Source organism: Musa acuminata, chromosome BXJ3-7 (genome assembly GCF_036884655.1).
Source record: "Musa acuminata AAA Group cultivar baxijiao chromosome BXJ3-7, Cavendish_Baxijiao_AAA, whole genome shotgun sequence".
NCBI classification, from domain to species: domain Eukaryota; kingdom Viridiplantae; phylum Streptophyta; class Magnoliopsida; order Zingiberales; family Musaceae; genus Musa; species Musa acuminata.
In genome coordinates, this window is record NC_088355.1 from 27,315,825 (window position 1) to 27,340,000 (window position 24,176).

A 24,176-nucleotide genomic window follows, 5' to 3' on the forward strand; every position below is an offset into this window, starting at 1 on the left:
GCGAAGGATGGTCGGGAGTAGAAGGAGGTTTATATGTCATAGGTCTAGGAGAGGTTCTCATCCTCCGAGCATCTTGGTTGAGTCTTTCTTCTTGTATTCGAGCGAAAGAAATCGCAACTGTCATGGTACGGGGCTACCACGCCTTAACCTTTCCTTTTATTTCTAGCTTGAGTCCTTCGATGAATGTTCCTAACAATTAATAGTCAGTCCAACAATGAGCAAGTTCGGATAGCTTCTTAAACCTGGTTTGGTACTCTTGAATCATAGAGGTTTGTCGAATCTTTGTGAGTTGGCTATCGATATTTTCATACTCCGTAGGTCCGAAACGATTCAGCAGTGTGTTCTTAAATTAATTCCATGTCGGAGCCCCATAATTGTATTCCAGCCAATTGTACCATTGAATAGCATCTCCTTCAAGGTGGATAATAGCAATTTCCACCATAGCATCATCCAACGTTCGATAGTAGCGAAAGTAATGTTCAGCACGTGAAATCCACCCCGCTTAGTCTGCTTCCCATCGTGAGAAGTCCACCCTCATGTGTGGCTAAAGCATGTCTGAGGGTTGTCTCTCCTTCTATGGAGGTCTCTCTGAACTCTCTCCTCACTGAGATTTGGTTGGACTCGGCTGTTGTCTAATTCTGAATTTTGCAAATAAAGCACGTAATTTGTCCTCTAAGCATGATTTAAGCCGTGATTCAATCCGAGATTCCCATGCTTTAAATTTGACATCAATTAGATCTTGAGAAGCCATAGCATATGCTTGTAGATCAGAGATGTCCTTGTCTTTTTTCTGTTAATGGGTTAACGGCGTGAGTGGTAGAAGGTTTGGAAGAATTGAGGATCACGGAGAGGTACTACATCAGATTTTTACGTTAGTTTGGATGTAAAAGATTAGTAGTTTATATTAAAAAAATTTTAATAAAACTAAAGAGAAATCTGCTGTTAGGAAGTGTTAAGGTTATCATAAAAATTTCGTAGAGATTTAGACAAAAAAAATATAGTAGCAAGATCAAACAAACTGTGCTATGTGATTGGAATTTTACAGTGCACATTTTCAAGTGTAGCAGCTTGACATAAAAGATCAGTGGTTTATATTAAGAATTTTTTGACAAAACCAAACGAAAATCCACTGTTATGAAGTGTTAAAGCTGTCATAAAAATGTTATAGAGGTTTGGATAGAAAAAATACAGTAGCAAGATCAAACAATCTGTGTTATATGGTTGGAATTATGTAGTGCATCTTTCGTCGTAGAGATAAAAACTTTACGATGAAAAGTTTATGCAGCAATATAGGAATAATTTTTTTTTTTAGATTTTCGAATAAGGATAACTAAATTACAACAGTAATAAGGTAGGAAACTAGAACCTGTTGCAATTCACGGGAAGATCAAAGGATGATCCACGGTGGTGGAGATGACGGCGGAATTCGATGATGATTTTTTAAGCAATTGTGGGAATTACTTTGGGTGGCTATAGAGGGCTGATGGATGGTTAGATTTTTGAATAAGAATAACTAAATTATAGTAATAGTAAAGTAGGAAACCAGAACCTGTTGCAATTCACGGGGAGATCAAAGGATGATCCGCGATGGTGGAGATGATGGCAGAATTCGATGATGATATTTTAAGCAATTATGAAAATTGCTTTGGGTGGCTGTGGAGAGTTGATAGATGGCTATGGAAGAGCAGCAAGATGCCAAAAACATTGCTCTGATACTAAGTGTTAGAACTCTTATATATTCTAAGCTTGGGGTTGATCTCTTTAGGGGATCGGCCTTCTTAAAACTATGTAGGGGTGCCTTCCTCCAAGTTACTGCTCAAAGGCTACAGAAAATATTCATCTATTTTTTAAGAAAAGAGGATTAATACAAGGCTCTTTATAGGGCTTCTAAACCCCAACTCTTTACTGAAGACTCATATTCTTTTACACCTCCTAATGTTTTTCTAAGAAACAACCTTCTAACCCTAGCCGACCTCTTCACCTCTTTAATAAGAATCGGCTAGGTAGATTTTAAATGAATGCCCCTCTCAATTAGGACTCTTCTAACTAGAGTCTGAACACAATCTCTCACTTGAAGTAGATATTTGATAAGCTCTCAAAAGCTATGAATTAGAAGAATTGGAAATGACCCTCTTTGATCTACAAGCCCTAGAGAAGGGAACAAAGTAAATTAAGAAGAATACGGACCCTCGTGAATTTGCCTCTTATTCTAGAGAGGGTAACCTCATCAATGAGAATTGTGAATATAATTTGATATAGTACTAGGGCTTAGGGTCACCCTAGTCTCCAAAGATAGACTAGGGTGTTGTATCCTAGTGGATAGATTTTTTAAATTTTTTAATTTTTCAAGTCAGGGTTGAAAGTTTAGCCTCCAAAGGCTTGACCTCTGATGAACCAGGGTCTGCCAAGCAAAACATGGAGCATTTCAGTTTTGAAGTCGAAGTGGAAACCAAAAAATCCAGCTGCTAGGCCTTCGATTTACCCCCGAGTTTCGGAAGGAATTTCCTTAGGAACTCAGAGGTGGAGTTTTGCCGACCAACTTACTGTTGAGGGAGTTTCTCATGAATTCACTGACTGGTGTGAGTTTGGCAGGATCAAGCTCAATGCAAAGTAAAGATTGGCATTAAACCTGAGTGGGGCTTGGGGAAGCGTAGCCGGAACACAGGTGGCCCTTGAGGTTGATAACAGAGAGATTTTCTCTGATAAAAGAGAGATATTCTCAACTGCATAGCAGATGAGATTTCCTCAACTGCATGAGGAAATCTCTCTACTCAGTTAAAGAAATATCCTCTTTCACTATGTATAAATAGACTTCACATGATACTACTTAAAGAGTGCTTTTTTGCTTTATCCTTACAATTTTATTCTTTATTCTCTCATTCTATCATGGTATCAGAGCGGCGTTCTCCTCTTTGAGTCTTTCAACCTCACCCATCAGCTTCACGTCAGGCGATGGAAGCTGCTGCTGCATCATCATCAAACCACTACAGTCATCCACCTCTCACTTCCCACCTTTCATCGCCGCCAACGCCCCGTCACTGACCCTCTGCTCCAGATCTGCTCTGCTTCCGTGCGCTGGTCCATCGACCAGCTCCTGGCCTTTTCCCTCCAACGCCTCCGCCACCGTTGTCCTCGACTCCGGCAACATTATCCTCACTGCTTCCGAGAGGACCTTCTGGGTGCAGGCCTCCCAACAGCTAGCATCCTGCTCTGCCTTCGCCGAGACAAGCAGCCTTCGGTAACTTTCCACCCTGTTGCCTCATTGCCAAGATTCCTCACTGCTGATCTATTGCACACAGATCTACAGCTTATTCTTTTTCTTCAACGAAGACCTTATTCTTTCATAGATCTTATTTGCCACCACCTCAGGTGACATTGATCTATATCAACACTTCTTTCTCCCTGATCATATCTTCCATATGTCATCATCATCTACCTTTGATGCTCCCATTACTGTTCCGGAACCATAGTACCTTCCCACATACAAGCCTTATCTCCATAAATGCAGTAGCACTCATCCCCTTCAAATTATCCAACGGTGGTAACTACGCATCATGGCGTGCTCAATTCTCTAATCTACTATTTGGCTATGATCTTCTAGGCTATGTCGATGGCTCTCTTCGTTGTCCACCGGCGATGCTCAACATCCCAGGCGCATCCGATCCAGTACCAAATCCGGATCACAAACTATGGTTACGCCAGGATCGCCTCATCCTTCAAGCAATTCAAGCCTCGGTCGCTGGATCCCTTGCCCCACTCATTTCTTCATGTGACACTGCTGCCGAAGCTTGATGCAAGTTGCAAACCACCTTGGCTAATCATTCTCGCACTCGCATGCTTAGTCTCCTATCCAGCCTCATGAAGATAAAGCAAGAGGGAAGTAATATTACTGATTATCTACATAACATAAAGGTTATCATCGATAACTTGGCCTTAGTAGGTCATTCCCTCAGTAATGAAGAAGTTACTATTCATATCCTCAATGGCCTCGGAGACGAGTACAAGGAATTGGCAGCAGTAATACGGGCGCGTGATTCACCAATCACATTCGAAGAACTTTTCGACAAGCTGATTGACTTTGAGATATATCTCAAGCGCGAGGACAAACCGCCAGGACCATCCATCACAGCTCAAGTCACTCAAAAAAGGAGGGGCAATTCGTATAACAAGATTGTCAACAAAGGTGGCTCCTTCAATCATCCGCAGTCCTGGCGCCCTCACAACACAAACCAACAAAGAATTGTTTGCCAACTATGTGATAAAGTCGGTCATTCTGCAAAGGTCTGTCGATCTCGACCCAGACTTCCTGCTCAATCACATTGGCCTCAAGCAAATATCACGACTACTCCAACGACTAGTGATCATAATTGGATTGTGGACTCTGGCGCATCCCACCACATCACCTCAGATCTCCAGAACTTGTCCAGCCACAACAACTATAGTGGCACTGAGGACATCATCATCGGTGACGGTAAAGAAATTCCTATTACTCATACGGGTTCTACACTGCTTAATTCACCTACCACAACCTTTACACTCGATGATGTTTTATGTGCACCTTACATTAAACGAAATCTCATTTCCGTTTCTCAATTTTGCAAACAAAATAATACATCCATTGAATTCTTTCCTAACTCTTTTCTTGTTAAGGATTTGAGCACGGGGGCATCATTGGTCCAAGGCCAGAGTAAGGACAATGTTTATGAATGGCCGTCACTTCCACAAATAAAACAGCCCACTGCTTACTCCTCTGTTGCAGCTTCAATCGATGTGTGGCATCGTCGTCTCGGTCATCCCTCTCTCCCTATCCAAAATAAATTACTTTCTTGTTATTCTCTTCCTACTCTTACAAATAATAGGGTTGTCACTTATTGTGATGCTTGTCTTCATAATAAAAGTCATAGACTTCCTTTCAGTGTTTCCTCTATATCATGTTCTAAACCATTTGAAATTATTTATTCTGATGTTTGGGGCCCTGCTCCTATCACTTCTTTTGACAAGTTTAGCTTTTATGTTATTTTTGTCGACTATTTTACTAAATACACATGGCTATATCTTCTTCGTCATAAATCAGAAGTTTCAAAAGTCTTCACCAACTTTAAAAAGCTGGTTGAAAACTTCTTTCAGTCTACAATTAAAACAGTCTACTCTGATGGTGGAGGTGAATTTCAAGCCCTCACATCCTACCTCTCAACCTGTGGCATCCAACACCTTAAGTCACCCTCATACACTCCTCAACTAGTTGGCTCTGCTGAACGTAAACATCAACATATCGTAGAAACTGGTCTCACACTTCTACATCAAGCCTCCATGCCACCAACTTTTTGGTCTGCCGCCTTTCAAACGGCTGTCTACCTTATTAATCGTTTGCTCACTCCAGTTCTTCAATACCAATCTCCATTTGAAAAACTATTTTCCAAATCCCCAAACATTCAAAAACTCAGAATATTTGGTTGTTTATGTTATCCGTGGCTACGTCCCTATGCCCCACACAAGTTAGCGCCAAGATCTAAAGCTTGCATCTTCATAGGATATTCTCTTGAGCATAATGCCTTTCGGTGCTACGAACCATAATCTCAAAAAGTCTTTATTTCTCGACATGTTGTTTTTGTTGAATCTGCCTTTCCATTTCAACACCATGAATCTCCTACCATTCATACCACTCCGACAAATATTCATTCCTGGAGTATACATTCGATCCCCTCAAACGAACCTCCTCCTACACCATCCAGTCCTATTGTTGAAGATCCACATGTTAGGATCGAGAGCACTAAGAGGGGGGGGTGAATTAGTGCAGCGGAAATCTTACCGCGATTAAAAACCAAAAGCTGCGTTCGTTCAATAAAAACTATTATGATGCAAAAGCTAATTCTCAGTTTGTATGAAAGCGCAGTTTGCGTCTAAGCGCAGATTGCGTCTAAGCGCAGTTTGCGTCTAAGCGCAGTTTGCGTCTAAGCGCAGTTTTGCGTCTAAGTGCAGATTTACGTCTAAACGCAGTTTTACGTCTAAACGCAGATTTACGTCTAAACTCAGATTTACGTCTAAACTCAGATTTACGTCTAAACGCAGTTTTACGTCTAAACGCAGATTTACGTCTAAACGCAGTTTTACGTCTAAACGCAGATTTACGTTTAAACGCAGATTTACGTCCAAGGAGGTTGCATCACCCTGCCAGAGCTCGAAGACCGAGCTCGGTGGTTGCACCTCTCGGCAGAGCTCGGAACTTGAGCTCTGGCGGTGCTACCTCTTGACAGAGGAGGTTGCACCGCCCAGTCTCACTTGGAGACTGAGCCGTGGGCGGTTGCACCTCCCTGCCTGGGCGGTTGCACCTCCCACAGCTACTTGGGCTCGAATGGGTTGAACCATTCGACCCAACTTGAGTTCATCAAGGGCCCAATTGCCCCAGGATTAAGCTAATGGGATCACCTCCCATTTCTAACTTAATCACCGTGCTAACTACGATTAAATCTAAGACAAATTCTGCAGCTCTGCTTCGGTACGTCAATCGCTTCTTCCGGCGAGTTTCCGGCGAACTTCCGTCGATCATCCGATGAACCCTCGGTGATGCTTCTGCGGACTTCCGGCAAACTCCTGGACTTTGCGACGATCCACTTGGCGAGTTCCGACGAGCTTCGCTTGGCAAGCTTCTGGACTTCTCGGATCTGTTCTCGCTGAACCTCCGACGACCGTCCGAACTTCCGTCGAACTCTAGAACTCCCAACGTGATCATGATCTTGACTCCGGCGCAACACCTGCTGCTTGTCTAACTTTCATCGTAGTTAATCCTGCACAACAAAACAAAAACTTCGATCGAGACAATTAGTTCTAAGCAATTAACCAAGTTGTCTGGCATGTCATTGGTCTCTCGACGCTTCGTCCAATTCTTCGGCGCATCGTCCTCTTCTGCAGCCTATTGCCCAATCGGCCAGTCGACTCCGCAACTCCGATATCCTTGGCACAATACCCGCTCTTCTTGGCCCGATGCCCGAGTCCACGACCCGAAGCCTTCTGTCGATACGTCGACCGTTCCACCGGCCCGACGTCCAATCTTCTGACATGTTCCTCCGGCACAACATGATGTTCCTGCTTTAATTGTCTCATCCTGATCGAAGCATCCTGCGTCACTCAAAACGCAGATTAAATCATAAACATATATCAAGTAGTTTCATCATCAAAATACGAGATTCAACAATCTCCCCCTTTTTGATGATGACAACTACTTGATGACGGAGTTAAACTTAACTCCCGGAGTTTAAACAAACTCCCCCTATCAATATGCCATATTGATAGAACCTTGAATTCAAACTGAATTCAAGTCATTGCAATATTCATCATGAATACTTGCAACACGTCAACATGAACATATGCATAAACTTATGCATCACATGTCATGTCATCAACATACTTCTCCCCCTTTGTCATCAACAAAAAGGAGAAGTATCAGAATTAATCGTTTGTGTGTGATATTGGTTCAACTCATTGCATGAAAATCATAATATCAAGTTTTATCATCATGCAAGTTTGCTAATATCAAATATCAACATGAAAAATTACGATGTAAGCTTTTGATATCATAACGCAAACATTTCAAGTGTTTATCAATTGTAGCATTTAATCACATGGTAAGATATCAACGCGTAAAATTACGATACAAGTTTTTGATATCTTAACGCATGATGAAAACATGGCATAATACAAGTTTGGCAATCATAGCATCAATTCATATATCTCTTAATGATGCAAGCATTGCAAATATGGCAATCATATCAATTCATATATCTCTTGATGATGCAAGCCTAGCATCAGTGTTCATAGCTTCAATTCATATATTTCTCCCCCTTTGTCATCAATAAAACGGAGAACGATATAAACAAATTTTAAGCATAAGTGCTTGTTGTTATGTATGTGAAATAAATCCTTGCAAGTAAAAACACTTTCATCCATATTCATCAAATCCATTTCTCAAAAAATATTTTTCACATGATGTGTGTATGAGAGATGTATTTGCTAGTCAATTACATATGTCAAAAATCAATGATATGAACTAAACTTGATATGGCATATGCTTGTTAAGTTTGGAAGAGAGTGAACTTGATATGTTAGACTCAAGAGAATCCGAAAATGAAATTTGAGTCTTTCTTCCATTCGAACAAGGTTTTGCTATAGATATTCAATTACAATCATGAAGGTAAAGCATGCTTGTTATCATGGAAGTTTTGTATTCAACATGTAATTGTGTAAAATCATTATGCCAATCAAGTGATTCGATCATTCAATCAAGAAGGTTCGAAAAATAATTTTAACACGTTCAATCATTAAGACGTATTTTTGCCATTGTTTTTCAAATACAATCATAAAGATAAGACATACTCATCATCATGATAGTATGATAGCAGGTTTACCATATACAAGCTAGCAAAAAATTTGTACATTTTAAGGCCCGCAAGCTAGCAATTTTGAGATGTTCAAGAAAGCAACTCTTGCTTCTTGATATATGCAAATTTGTCAAGTTTTGCTAGATGTGCAAGTTAGCATTTTTGCCTCTTGAGATAGGCAAGATAGCACATTTGCTTCTTTTGAGATAGCAACTTTTTGCTTCTCTTTAGACCAACAAGCTAGCAATTTTTACGATATACAAGTTTCACAATATATAAGCTAGCAAAAATTTTGAAAGCAAATGCAAGATAGCTTTCTTGTGTAAGCTCATGATTCTTGCTTCCTATTGCAATGTGCAAATTGCAAGTTTTGCTTCTTGAGATATTCAAGATAGTGATGTTCAAGAAGACAATTTTTCTTCTTGAAATAAGCAAGTTAGCAATCTTTGCTTCTTAAAATAGGCAAGCTAGCAATCAAGTTTTTTCATCTTCTTGACTTGTACAAGCTAGCTATCTCCCCCTTTGTCATTGTCAACAAGGGAAAAACCCTTTACATCAATTTCTAAATCATGACAAAGGTAAGTAATCATTCTTATTTATGCATCATTATAGTTTCAATGCACAAATTCATTAACATTACATTTCAAAAAATTTATGCATGATACCGAAAAATCAATCATCATCATGAGCATATCAAACATGATATTCAAGCATTCATGATATATCATTTTGACAGCATGATCATAGATATTCAAACGATGGTATCTAGAATTCATTACATCCTATTATGCATGATCATTAACTCCTCATTTGTATTTCATGCATTATTTCATTTCATCTCATAAGGAATATCAAGAAGAGTTATTGGATGATGAGATAAATATTTTATGAATACACAGAATATCATAAGTGTTTCATGTATCCATATTATCACATGAAGCATATTATCATTTTTAAGATTCATAACATGAATAACGTTATTACTATTTCATCAAAATCAGTTTCGAGATTCACATAATATCATGAAATCATTAATCTCGATAAAATGGGAAAAACATTTTCTTTTTAAGTGATTCTTTTAACACATCATAAAAAAGAAAAACTCATTCATAATTCAAGTGATTTACAAGATATCATAAATGAATTTATCACTTGTATTTCACCAAAATCGAGAACTCTTAGAGATAGAAAATGATTGAAGCATTTAATCTGATTGAAGAATGATTCATATTTAAAGTGTAGCATTTGTCAAATCTGAAATCATCAAGTATAACTTTAATATTTTCATTGCAACATTAAGCAAGGTTTCATTGAACATAATTTTGAATGATTCTTATAAATGCCTAAAACTTCTTTAGTTTTAATTTATGATTGACTTTATAATAGCATGCTCAAATCTTTATTTTTATGTCAAAACCATACATTATCTTTAATAAACAAAGACAATGAAAAATATCAAGCCTTCCAGACAAAAGCCATGTATCGTCATTGAAAAGCAATATGAAAATCATCAAAATATACATTCTTGCTTCTCAAGCACATAAATAAGATTAATCTCACTAGGTGTAAAATCATTAGATTTCTATCTTGCATTAACATAAGACATGCAATTTTCATTATCATTTTCAAGATTACAAGCATGATCATATTTTTGCATTTTCATTATTAAATTATTAAAAATATAATTTTCAAGAAAATTTAAAGAAAAAGAAAAATGCATCATGAAAAGCATCATGTAATTTCGAAGTAAATTAGGGGGATTTCGATTACCTCATCATTGTAGGCTGTTAAGGCGTAGTTTGCCGCCTTGCTTTTGTTGACTTTCTCTTCTTCGGAGGAGCTCGATTCATCCCAATTTTTGTTCTTCTTCTTGCGTTTAAAGCAAGTAGTTTGATTCTTTTTGCTTTTTAATTTTCGTTTCATTTGTAGTTTAAGTTCACCATCACTTGAGCTTATGCTCGAGTGGTCTTCAAATGTTCTATGTCCCAAATCCTTCCTGTTCTTTGGAAGGTTGTTTTGTTCATCATTGTCCTCATCACTTGAGTCATCGCTCAAGTGGCATTCATTTGTCCAGAGTTCAACATGTTCATCATGTGCATTGTACACCATTTCATATGTCATCAATGAACCAATTAGTTCTTCAAGTGGTAAGTTGTTTAGGTTTTTAGCTTCTTGTATTGCAGTTACTTTTGAATCCCACTTCTTAGAAAGAGAACGCAAAATCTTGTTTACGAGTTCAAAGTCCGAAAAACATTTTCCAAGAGCTCTTAAACTATTGACGACATCCGTGAAACGGGTGTACATATCGCCTATAGTCTCGCTTGGTTGCATTTGAAAAAACTCAAAATCATGCAATAAAAAGTTAACTTTCTGAGTTTTTGACTCTACTAGTTCCCTCGTGCATGATTTCAAGAATTCGCCAAATGTCAAAAGCCGTTTCACACGTAGAAATCCGATTGAACTCATTTTTGTCTAATGCGCAAAATAAGGCATTCATAGCCTTCGCGTTTAAAGAAAAATACTTCTTTTCCAAATCCGACCATTCGTTCATCGGTTTGGAGGGAAGTTGAAAACCGTTTTCAATGATACTCCATAAGTCTAAATTCGTAGAAATCAAGAAAACTCTCATTCGAGTTTTCCAATAAGTGTAGTCCAATCCGTTAAACAACGGTGGACGAAAGACCGAAAAGCCCTCTTGAAGAGCCATTTCTCTCAGGTGTAAATCCGAAATGAGAAATACCCGGCTCTGATACCAATTGTTAGGATCGAGAGCACTAAGAGGGGGGGGTGAATTAGTGCAGCGGAAATCTTACAGCGATTAAAAACCAAAAGCTGCGTTCGTTCAATAAAAACTATTATGATGCAAAAGCTAATTCTCAGTTTGTATGAAAGCGCAGTTTGCGTCTAAGCGCAGATTGCGTCTAAGCGCAGTTTGCGTCTAAGCGCAGTTTTGCGTCTAAGTGCAGATTTACGTCTAAACGCAGTTTTACGTCTAAACGCAGATTTACGTCTAAACTCAGATTTACGTCTAAACTCAGATTTATGTCTAAACGCAGTTTTACGTCTAAACGCAGATTTACGTCTAAACGCAGTTTTACGTCTAAACGTAGATTTACGTTTAAACGCAGATTTACGTCCAAGGAGGTTGCATCACCCTACCAGAGCTCGAAGACCGAGCTCGGTGGTTGCACCTCTCGGCAGAGCTCGGAACTTGAGCTCTGGCGGTGCTACCTCTTGACAGAGGAGGTTGCACCGCCCAGTCTCACTTGGAGACTGAGCCGTGGGCGGTTGCACCTCCTGGCTGGAGCGGTTGCACCACCCAGTCTCGCTGGGAGACTTAGCCTGGGCGGTTGCACCTCCCTGCCTGGGCGGTTGCACCTCCCACAGCTACTTGGGCTCGAATGGGTTGAACCATTCGACCCAACTTGAGTTCATCAGGGGCCCAATTGCCCCAGGATTAAGCTAATGGGATCACCTCCCATTTCTAACTTAATCACCGTGCTAACTACGATTAAATCTAAGACAAATTCTGCAGCTCTGCTTCGGTACGTCAATCGCTTCTTCCGGCGAGTTTCCGGCGAACTTCCGTCGATCATCCGATGAACCCTCGGTGATGCTTCTGCGGACTTCCGGCAAACTCCTGGACTTTGCGACGATCCACTTGGCGAGTTCCGACGAGCTTCGCTTGGCAAGCTTCTGGACTTCTCGGATCTGTTCTCGCTGAACCTCCGACGACCGTCCGAACTTCCGTCGAACTCTAGAACTCCCAACGTGATCATGATCTTGACTCCGGCGCAACACCTGCTGCTTGTCTAACTTTCATCGTAGTTAATCCTGCACAACAAAACAAAAACTTCGATCGAGACAATTAGTTCTAAGCAATTAACCAAGTTGTCTGGCATGTCATTGGTCTCTCGACGCTTCGTCCAATTCTTCGGCGCATCGTCCTCTTCTGCAGCCTATTGCCCAATCGGCCAGTCGACTCCGCAACTCCGATATCCTTGGCACAATACCCGCTCTTCTTGGCCCGATGCCCGAGTCCACGACCCGAAGCCTTCTGTCGATACGTCGACCGTTCCACCGGCCCGACGTCCAATCTTCTGACATGTTCCTCCGGCACAACATGATGTTCCTGCTTTAATTGTCTCATCCTGATCGAAGCATCCTGCGTCACTCAAAACGCAGATTAAATCATAAACATATATCAAGTAGTTTCATCATCAAAATACGAGATTCAACAATCTCCCCCTTTTTGATGATGACAACTACTTGATGACGGAGTTAAACTTAACTCCCGGAGTTTAAACAAACTCCCCCTATCAATATGCCATATTGATAGAACCTTGAATTCAAACTGAATTCAAGTCATTGCAATATTCATCATGAATACTTGCAACACGTCAACATGAACATATGCATAAACTTATGCATCACATGTCATGTCATCAACATACTTCTCCCCCTTTGTCATCAACAAAAAGGAGAAGTATCAGAATTAATCGTTTGTGTGTGATATTGGTTCAACTCATTGCATGAAAATCATAATATCAAGTTTTATCATCATGCAAGTTTGCTAATATCAAATATCAACATGAAAAATTACGATGTAAGCTTTTGATATCATAACGCAAACATTTCAAGTGTTTATCAATTGTAGCATTTAATCACATGGTAAGATATCAACGCGTAAAATTACGATACAAGTTTTTGATATCTTAACGCATGATGAAAACATGGCATAATACAAGTTTGGCAATCATAGCATCAATTCATATATCTCTTAATGATGCAAGCATTGCAAATATGGCAATCATATCAATTCATATATCTCTTGATGATGCAAGCCTAGCATCAGTGTTCATAGCTTCAATTCATATATTTCTCCCCCTTTGTCATCAATAAAACGGAGAACGATATAAACAAATTTTAAGCATAAGTGCTTGTTGTTATGTATGTGAAATAAATCCTTGCAAGTAAAAACACTTTCATCCATATTCATCAAATCCATTTCTCAAAAAATATTTTTCACATGATGTGTGTATGAGAGATGTATTTGCTAGTCAATTACATATGTCAAAAATCAATGATATGAACTAAACTTGATATGGCATATGCTTGTTAAGTTTGGAAGAGAGTGAACTTGATATGTTAGACTCAAGAGAATCCGAAAATGAAATTTGAGTCTTTCTTCCATTCGAACAAGGTTTTGCTATAGATATTCAATTACAATCATGAAGGTAAAGCATGCTTGTTATCATGGAAGTTTTGTATTCAACATGTAATTGTGTAAAATCATTATGCCAATCAAGTGATTCGATCATTCAATCAAGAAGGTTCGAAAAATAATTTTAACACGTTCAATCATTAAGACGTATTTTTGCCATTGTTTTTCAAATACAATCATAAAGATAAGACATACTCATCATCATGATAGTATGATAGCAGGTTTACCATATACAAGCTAGCAAAAAATTTGTACATTTTAAGGCCCGCAAGCTAGCAATTTTGAGATGTTCAAGAAAGCAACTCTTGCTTCTTGATATATGCAAATTTGTCAAGTTTTGCTAGATGTGCAAGTTAGCATTTTTGCCTCTTGAGATAGGCAAGATAGCACATTTGCTTCTTTTGAGATAGCAACTTTTTGCTTCTCTTTAGACCAACAAGCTAGCAATTTTTACGATATACAAGTTTCACAATATATAAGCTAGCAAAAATTTTGAAAGCAAATGCAAGATAGCTTTCTTGTGTAAGCTCATGATTCTTGCTTCCTATTGCAATGTGCAAATTGCAAGTTTTGCTTCTTGAGATATTCAAGATAGTGATGTTCAAGAAGACAATTTTTCTTCTTGAAATAAGCAAGTTAGCAATCTTTGCTTCTTAAAATAGGCAAGCTAGCAATCAAGTTTTTTCATCTTCTTGACTTGTACAAGCTAGCTATCTCCCCCTTTGTCATTGTCAACAAGGGAAAAACCCTTTACATCAATTTCTAAATCATGACAAAGGTAAGTAATCATTCTTATTTATGCATCATTATAGTTTCAATGCACAAATTCATTAACATTACATTTCAAAAAATTTATGCATGATACCGAAAAATCAATCATCATCATGAGCATATCAAACATGATATTCAAGCATTCATGATATATCATTTTGACAGCATGATCATAGATATTCAAACGATGGTATCTAGAATTCATTACATCCTATTATGCATGATCATTAACTCCTCATTTGTATTTCATGCATTATTTCATTTCATCTCATAAGGAATATCAAGAAGAGTTATTGGATGATGAGATAAATATTTTATGAATACACAGAATATCATAAGTGTTTCATGTATCCATATTATCACATGAAGCATATTATCATTTTTAAGATTCATAACATGAATAACGTTATTACTATTTCATCAAAATCAGTTTCGAGATTCACATAATATCATGAAATCATTAATCTCGATAAAATGGGAAAAACATTTTCTTTTTAAGTGATTCTTTTAACACATCATAAAAAAGAAAAACTCATTCATAATTCAAGTGATTTACAAGATATCATAAATGAATTTATCACTTGTATTTCACCAAAATCGAGAACTCTTAGAGATAGAAAATGATTGAAGCATTTAATCTGATTGAAGAATGATTCATATTTAAAGTGTAGCATTTGTCAAATCTGAAATCATCAAGTATAACTTTAATATTTTCATTGCAACATTAAGCAAGGTTTCATTGAACATAATTTTGAATGATTCTTATAAATGCCTAAAACTTCTTTAGTTTTAATTTATGATTGACTTTATAATAGCATGCTCAAATCTTTATTTTTATGTCAAAACCATACATTATCTTTAATAAACAAAGACAATGAAAAATATCAAGCCTTCCAGACAAAAGCCATGTATCGTCATTGAAAAGCAATATGAAAATCATCAAAATATACATTCTTGCTTCTCAAGCACATAAATAAGATTAATCTCACTAGGTGTAAAATCATTAGATTTCTATCTTGCATTAACATAAGACATGCAATTTTCATTATCATTTTCAAGATTACAAGCATGATCATATTTTTGCATTTTCATTATTAAATTATTAAAAATATAATTTTCAAGAAAATTTAAAGAAAAAGAAAAATGCATCATGAAAAGCATCATGTAATTTCGAAGTAAATTAGGGGGATTTCGATTACCTCATCATTGTAGGCTGTTAAGGCGTAGTTTGCCGCCTTGCTTTTGTTGACTTTCTCTTCTTCGGAGGAGCTCGATTCATCCCAATTTTTGTTCTTCTTCTTGCGTTTAAAGCAAGTAGTTTGATTCTTTTTGCTTTTTAATTTTCGTTTCATTTGTAGTTTAAGTTCACCATCACTTGAGCTTATGCTCGAGTGGTCTTCAAATGTTCTATGTCCCAAATCCTTCCTGTTCTTTGGAAGGTTGTTTTGTTCATCATTGTCCTCATCACTTGAGTCATCGCTCAAGTGGCATTCATTTGTCCAGAGTTCAACATGTTCATCATGTGCATTGTACACCATTTCATATGTCATCAATGAACCAATTAGTTCTTCAAGTGGTAAGTTGTTTAGGTTTTTAGCTTCTTGTATTGCAGTTACTTTTGAATCCCACTTCTTAGAAAGAGAACGCAAAATCTTGTTTACGAGTTCAAAGTCCGAAAAACATTTTCCAAGAGCTCTTAAACTATTGACGACATCCGTGAAACGGGTGTACATATCGCCTATAGTCTCGCTTGGTTGCATTTGAAAAAACTCAAAATCATGCAATAAAAAGTTAACTTTCTGAGTTTTTGACTCTACTAGTTCCCTCGTGCATGATTTCAAGAATTCGCCAAATGTCAAAAGCCGTTTCACACGTAGAAATCCGATTGAACTCATTTTTGTCTAATGCGCAAAATAAGGCATTCATAGCCTTCGCGTTTAAAGAAAAATACTTCTTTTCCAAATCCGACCATTCGTTCATCGGTTTGGAGGGAAGTTGAAAACCGTTTTCAATGATACTCCATAAGTCTAAATTCGTAGAAATCAAGAAAACTCTCATTCGAGTTTTCCAATAAGTGTAGTCCAATCCGTTAAACAACGGTGGACGAAAGACCGAAAAGCCCTCTTGAAGAGCCATTTCTCTCAGGTGTAAATCCGAAATGAGAAATACCCGGCTCTGATACCAATTGTTAGGATCGAGAGCACTAAGAGGGGGGGGTGAATTAGTGCAGCGGAAATCTTACAGCGATTAAAAACCAAAAGCTGCGTTCGTTCAATAAAAACTATTATGATGCAAAAGCTAATTCTCAGTTTGTATGAAAGCGCAGTTTGCGTCTAAGCGCAGATTGCGTCTAAGCGCAGTTTGCGTCTAAGCGCAGTTTTGCGTCTAAGTGCAGATTTACGTCTAAACGCAGTTTTACGTCTAAACGCAGATTTACGTCTAAACTCAGATTTACGTCTAAACTCAGATTTATGTCTAAACGCAGTTTTACGTCTAAACGCAGATTTACGTCTAAACGCAGTTTTACGTCTAAACGTAGATTTACGTTTAAACGCAGATTTACGTCCAAGGAGGTTGCATCACCCTACCAGAGCTCGAAGACCGAGCTCGGTGGTTGCACCTCTCGGCAGAGCTCGGAACTTGAGCTCTGGCGGTGCTACCTCTTGACAGAGGAGGTTGCACCGCCCAGTCTCACTTGGAGACTGAGCCGTGGGCGGTTGCACCTCCTGGCTGGAGCGGTTGCACCACCCAGTCTCGCTGGGAGACTTAGCCTGGGCGGTTGCACCTCCCTGCCTGGGCGGTTGCACCTCCCACAGCTACTTGGGCTCGAATGGGTTGAACCATTCGACCCAACTTGAGTTCATCAGGGGCCCAATTGCCCCAGGATTAAGCTAATGGGATCACCTCCCATTTCTAACTTAATCACCGTGCTAACTACGATTAAATCTAAGACAAATTCTGCAGCTCTGCTTCGGTACGTCAATCGCTTCTTCCGGCGAGTTTCCGGCGAACTTCCGTCGATCATCCGATGAACCCTCGGTGATGCTTCTGCGGACTTCCGGCAAACTCCTGGACTTTGCGACGATCCACTTGGCGAGTTCCGACGAGCTTCGCTTGGCAAGCTTCTGGACTTCTCGGATCTGTTCTCGCTGAACCTCCGACGACCGTCCGAACTTCCGTCGAACTCTAGAACTCCCAACGTGATCATGATCTTGACTCCGGCGCAACACCTGCTGCTTGTCTAACTTTCATCGTAGTTAATCCTGCACAACAAAACAAAAACTTCGATCGAGACAATTAGTTCTAAGCAATTAACCAAGTTGTCTGGCATGTCATTGGTCTCTCGACGCTTCGTCCAATTCTTCGGCGCATCGTCCTCTTCTGCAGCCTATTGCCCAATCGGCCAGTCGACTCCGCAACTCCGATATCCTTGGCACAATACCCGCTCTTCTTGGCCCGATGCCCGAGTCCACGACCCGAAGCCTTCTGTCGATACGTCGACCGTTCCACCGGCCCGACGTCCAATCTTCTGACATGTTCCTCCGGCACAACATGATGTTCCTGCTTTAATTGTCTCATCCTGATCGAAGCATCCTGCGTCACTCAAAACGCAGATTAAATCATAAACATATATCAAGTAGTTTCATCATCAAAATACGAGATTCAACACCACACTCTTTTGTTCTCCCGGTTCAACAACTCTCCACTCCCCCCATTCCTTCTCCCCTTCCTTCTTCACAAGTCTCCCCTACCACTGAAGTCGTATCCTCAGAAACACAACAACTTTCTTTACCTAGTGCCATCGATGTATCTCAACCTCTCTTGCATCCTGTCGATGTCTCTCCGCCACTCTTACCAATAACACAACCTGCAGTTCCTAGCCATCTAATGACAACACGCTCAAAAAGTGGTATCTTTAAACCACGTCGGGTTCTCGACCTCCATACTATCACTAATTCTTCTCTTGAGACCAGTGAACCCACCACAATTACTCAAGCATAAAAATCTTCACATTGGCGTCAAGCTATGTGTGAAGAATATGATGCTCTTCTACATAACTCCACATGGACTCTTGTACCTTCTCATCCTGCACAAAATATCATCAGGTGTAAATGGGTATTCCGAATTAAGCAAAACCCCGATGGGTCCGTTGCTCGATATAAAGCACGATTAGTAGCCAAAGGGTTTCATCAACGACCTGGAGTTGATTTTACAGAGACTTTTAGTCCTGTAGTTAAACCCATAACAATTCGGCTTATTCTAAGTTTGGCCATCTCCAGAGGTTGGAACTTACAACAACTAGACGTTAACAATGCCTTTTTACAGGGGACTCTAACTGAAGATGTCTTTATGCAGCAACCCCCTGGCTTTGTTCATCACCAGTATCCGAGACATGTTTGTAAATTACAAAAAGCCATTTATGGTCTCCGTCAAGCTCCCAGGGCTTGGTATACTGAACTTGGATCGTTTCTGATATCAATTGGCTTCATCAACTCCAAGTCTGACACCTCTTTATTCCTCCGACAACATCATGGCAATACAACATATCTTCTAGTTTATGTAGATGATATTATTGTTACAGGCAATGATCCCTTGGAGGTTCAGACATTTTTAAATCAATTGGCTGATCGATTCTCCCTCAAAGACTTAGGACCATTGAGCTACTTTTTGGGAATGGAAGCAACATTTACATCCTCCGGTCTCTTCCTCTCTCAAAGAAAGTATATTCAAGACTTATTATCAAAGACAAATATGCAGGATGCGAAAGTAGTTGCTACTCCTCTCTCTACTAGTGAATCACTCAAATTATATGATGGCAGCCCTACCACGGACTCAACTCAATACCGGCAAGTAGTTGGCTCCTTACAATACTTGGCTCTCACCCGTCTAGATATCTCATTTGCAGTCAATAAATTGTCTCAATACATGCACCAACTTTCTGCTATACATTGGTCTGCGGTTAAACGAATTTTGCGATATCTTAAAGGGACCCTTAATCATGGTCTCTTTCTCCGCAAAACCACTCAACTTCATCTCCATGCCTTTGCTGATGCTGATTGGGCGGGAAACTTTGATGATAGAACCTCCACATCAGGGTATGTCATCTTTCTTGGGTCTAATCCAATCAGTTGGAGTTCTAAGAAGCAAAAGACAGTGGCCCGGTCTACAACTGAAGATGAATATCGTGCTATTGCTACCACTGCTGCTGAACTCAACTGGATCACAAATCTTCTCAAGGAACTCAAAGTTAGCTTTACTCATACTCTCACAATATATTGTGACAATGTTGGAGCTACCTACTTATATGTCAATCCAGTGTTCCACTCGCGCATGAAACACATCGCCATCGACTTTCACTTCGTGCGAGATCAAGTTGTCAGACATCAACTTCGTGTCTCTCATGTCCATACGGCTGATCAACTTGCAGACTCACTCACGAAGCCTCTAACCTGCAAACTATTTTTGTTTCATCGATCCAAGATCGGTATCCTTGACAGGAGCTCGATCTTGCGGGGGCATGATAACAGAGAGATTTTCTCTGATAAAAGAGAGATATTCTCAACTGTATAGCAGATGAGATTTCCTCAACTGCATGAGGAAATCTCTCTGCTCAGTTAAAGAAATATCCTCTTTCACTATGTATAAATAGACTTCATGATACTACTTTGAAGAGTATCTTTTTGCTTTATCCTTACAATTTTATTCTTTATTCTCTCATTCTATCAGAGGTGACAAACCAGGTTCCGACCTAGGAGTGGCAATGCAGGAAAAGGTTGTGAGACCACGGCAGTTGGTGAAGAGCTTGAAAGGAAGGGTTGAGTACGATGGGCGGCTTGGAAGGAGGAAAGGAAGCAGGGTCAGGGGGCTCGGAGGACGACGCCATCGGTTTCAAACTGATTCTACTCGGCTCCGCGGCTGCTAATGAGGTTAATCTGTGGATGCACGAACCTAGTGGAGTTGTAATCTGTGAAACTTTCAGCTAATCGAGTTTGATCTGCTGGAGAGCAATATGTGGAATTGTGATGGATTGAATCTAAGCCATTGCAAATGACTTCTACTTGTTCATGCGTTGAATTGAACCTGATGTGCAGGACGTAGTAGAATGTGATGTGCTTCCTCATGTAAGCGCTTTAAGAAGACTATTATTGTATAAAATATTTGTTATTATATGGATTACTGGAAACTAACATTTCAAGTGGTTTACAAAGTTCTTTAATAACATGTAAACCAGATTTCACCTCCTGACACGTTATTTTCTTTAATATTTGACAATTTCTAAGTATGCTGAACAATCATGCTGAATACAAAAGTTAAATGTAACATTTAGTTATCTAATATCTCGTATCTTCTTTTGGGTTCCCGGTTTAAATGGGTTTAGTGTAATGTCTTGTTTTCCTATCATGAGATTTTTAGTTTCAAATTGTATATTTATATTTCAAGTTTCCACAGAGAATAACTAGCATTACACCTTTATGCGTTAACTTTTTCATCTACATCTAATTGTTTATTTTGTATAGAAGCTTTCAAATGTAATAACTAACATGATATCTTTTTTAAAATATGATTATATTTTAAATATTTTTTAAGATAATGTGAACTTTGTGATTGTATCAACTCTAATATTGATTTATGAAGAAAATGATACGTCGTAATATGGAGTTTTAAATATGATTTTTTTTTTTTGCACTTCAATTATTGAGAATTTTGTTATGTTTTTTATATTATTAAAAATTAATAAATTGTTAAGAAAATTATTAATGGCAGGATCAATGTTCATTCCATTTTTTAGTTTATTTTGCCACTACAACTTTTTGTCAAGATTTATAGTGATAAAATAATTCATCACCAAATATTATCAAAAAATATTGTTTTATCCATTTATATATTTTTAATTGATATAATTTGGATATATTGGCTACAAACATAAGTCATCACTAAAAATTATAATTTAGTAACAAGTACAATTTTTTTCGTTAATCACAGGACCTAATTCTACAAAAACTAATGATGAATCATTCTATCACTAATTCTTTCCTCGAGATCATTCGTCTTATAGCTAATTCTTTTCTCGACAAAAATTATAATTCTTCTACTAATTTTTTCCTCAACAAAAACTATAATTCTCTTATAGCTAATTATTTTGTCTATTATTCTTTCCTCGATATCATTGTTTTTCACTTTTAATGACCAAATCTTATATTGAAATACTCTTAAACTTGAAAATAAATCCTACAACATAAGAGAGAGCTTCTTACAAGACAGCTTTCACACCAAAGCTCAATAAATTACTCAAAAACACACAAAGTTTCTTGCATAAAAGCTCCAAGCATCATAAACATAAGAAAATGACCAAAGGTACTCAGAATACCATCACCACTAAAATGATACAAAACCAAACCATTTCTAAACCCAATTGTGGTACCGCCACCTAAAAAATGAGGCTGCCGAGGGGGTCATCAATAACGGTTTAATATGACTTGAACACTAGCTCGATTACTCAACTAAAGCTTCAATTGAACTTTTGGTTTCTCGATTGACCCTTCAACATGTTGATTGATCCCTTGGTATTTCAACTAATCTTCAGGCCGACTAATCCTTCAACTGGTTTCCTCGAACACATTCACTAATCTTTTTGCCCGTGGATCGATCTTCTACTTCAGTGTCAAACTCCCCAAATCGGTACCTGATTATCTGGCGCAGTTGATTCTCTAGTGATCTACACCCACAGTTTGAAGTACAGATTGAATCATCTTTTAAGAAATACACTTGACGGACACTGTTCAAATTTATTAATGTGCGAGCATAATCAAAATGATTCTCTTCGAATTCAAATGAAGCATTGATGGTGAGATTTTTTATTGGTCTCAAATCATAAGCAGGAACAAGACTAACACGGCTCCTTTCAGATCTACTCAATTAGTCCATTAAACCCATGGATCGAGTTGTTCATTATGAAGAATATGGAGTCAACACGGTGCATATATGGGAGCGTAATCGAAATGGTTATCTTCACAGCTTCTATGGTGGGTTTGTGGATTGGGTTCAGAGCACGAGGAGAACGTAATCGAATTGGCTTCCCGCAAATCCACTCACTGTGTTGGTGCTAAAATTGTTGATTAGGCTCAAAACACAAGTAGAAGAAACATAATCATGCTGGCCTTCACAATATCGACAGGACTCTTGTTGATTAAGCTCCATATGGAACCAGTTGGATTATTGTTTTACATTCGTGTTTTAAATAAAATTTATGGTGATGCTCATCCTATCTATCTACATATCTATCATTATTATTATTCCAAAATCTCCTTTTCAGGGAGGAGTGTTAATGTCGCTGGATAACCCGAAAACTGTATAGAAAACCTTTCAAGTAAAGATCACAACATGGATCCAATAAACTTGCGCGTGATTTAACAATTGATGACTTCTAGCAGTAGGACCTAAAGATGTCGGCACGCCTGCAACTACTAGCTACCAAGTGACACGCGTGCAATTAGCATAACAACGTCACATCATGATTTAATTAGCAACTCTCTTTTCCAATCACTCTCACCTGCGGTCCTTTTATCTTGCTCATTAAGCATTCAGTACGTGATTAAATATACGTTGGAGAAAGATATTTATGTGGAGAATCCCACGTATACCAATCTTCCGGATTTACCTAACCCTGTTTCTTTATGTGCCACGGAGTTACAGACCGGCACGTACGTTGACCATCACCAACCTGTTGACCAGCTTGTCGTCATGCGCCAACATTTATATTATATATCCATAATGGATAAAAAAGCTAATAGGGCTTAATCTTAGCCAATAGCATTGACGCTGCAGGTTTCGTAAAGTCCACGACACCGCGTCACGTGGGACGCGAATGCAGGCAGCGCGTCGTGGCATGGGCGAGGGGCGTTACGTGGCTCAACCAAGATGGGTGTTGGCTACGTGGCCAGGTTTGGCCTGGTCTGGCAAGGCGGACCCCACGCAGCATATGTCCTTTAGCGGTTGGAGTATATGCTCGGAACCCCTCCTCGTGAAGTCCAATAGGGGGTTTTACTCCCTGAAGCGCCCCACGGCGCGCTGTCACTTTTCCCCCGTAAGCGCTCGGTTTCTTCGGCACTCTAAAAGATGAGGAACGCGTGTCGCGTGTCTCCCCACGGCACACGTCATGATTCTCGCACGCGTGTCATCCCCGACGCGTCTGGTACGACGCGCTCCACTGGGCGGTCCGAAAGCGACGCGTCAGCCCCGCCGGGGGCACCACCGCAAGCGCTCCACTGTGTCGGCTCCCACCGCGGGCCCCCCAGGCCTGGACGGGACCCTGTCCGAGCTTCGGCTCGCCAACGCGTGTCCAATCGGGTAGGACCCTGTCGGGCACGCCACGTGCCCGGTCGTCGTCAAGTCCCCGTCCTCTCCGTGCGGTTGTTCAGCGATGAGCGTCAGTTCGGGACGAGAAGCCGGGGGAAGCAGCCATTTGGACGGCCAGGATCTCGTGATGGACCGAGTGTCGATATGATTGGCATCCATATCGAGAGGATTAGGACGCCGCAAGAGATTGGATTACAAATTTCGCGTGGTACAATCATATTTACTCTTTTGGAAAATGTAGAAAATAATTTGTGGATCAGAAGAACACAAGTAGCAATCATAGGACATGCAATATTCCAATTTTGATTGCCAATTTCGGACCCTCAGTGTTGGGAACTTATCACACTGTTTTTATCTTTTTCTTCCTTCAGATACCTTATCTCCAATATTATTTTTTCTCTACTTAGTGATTTACATTTATAAATTTTATATTAATGATCCAATTCCAC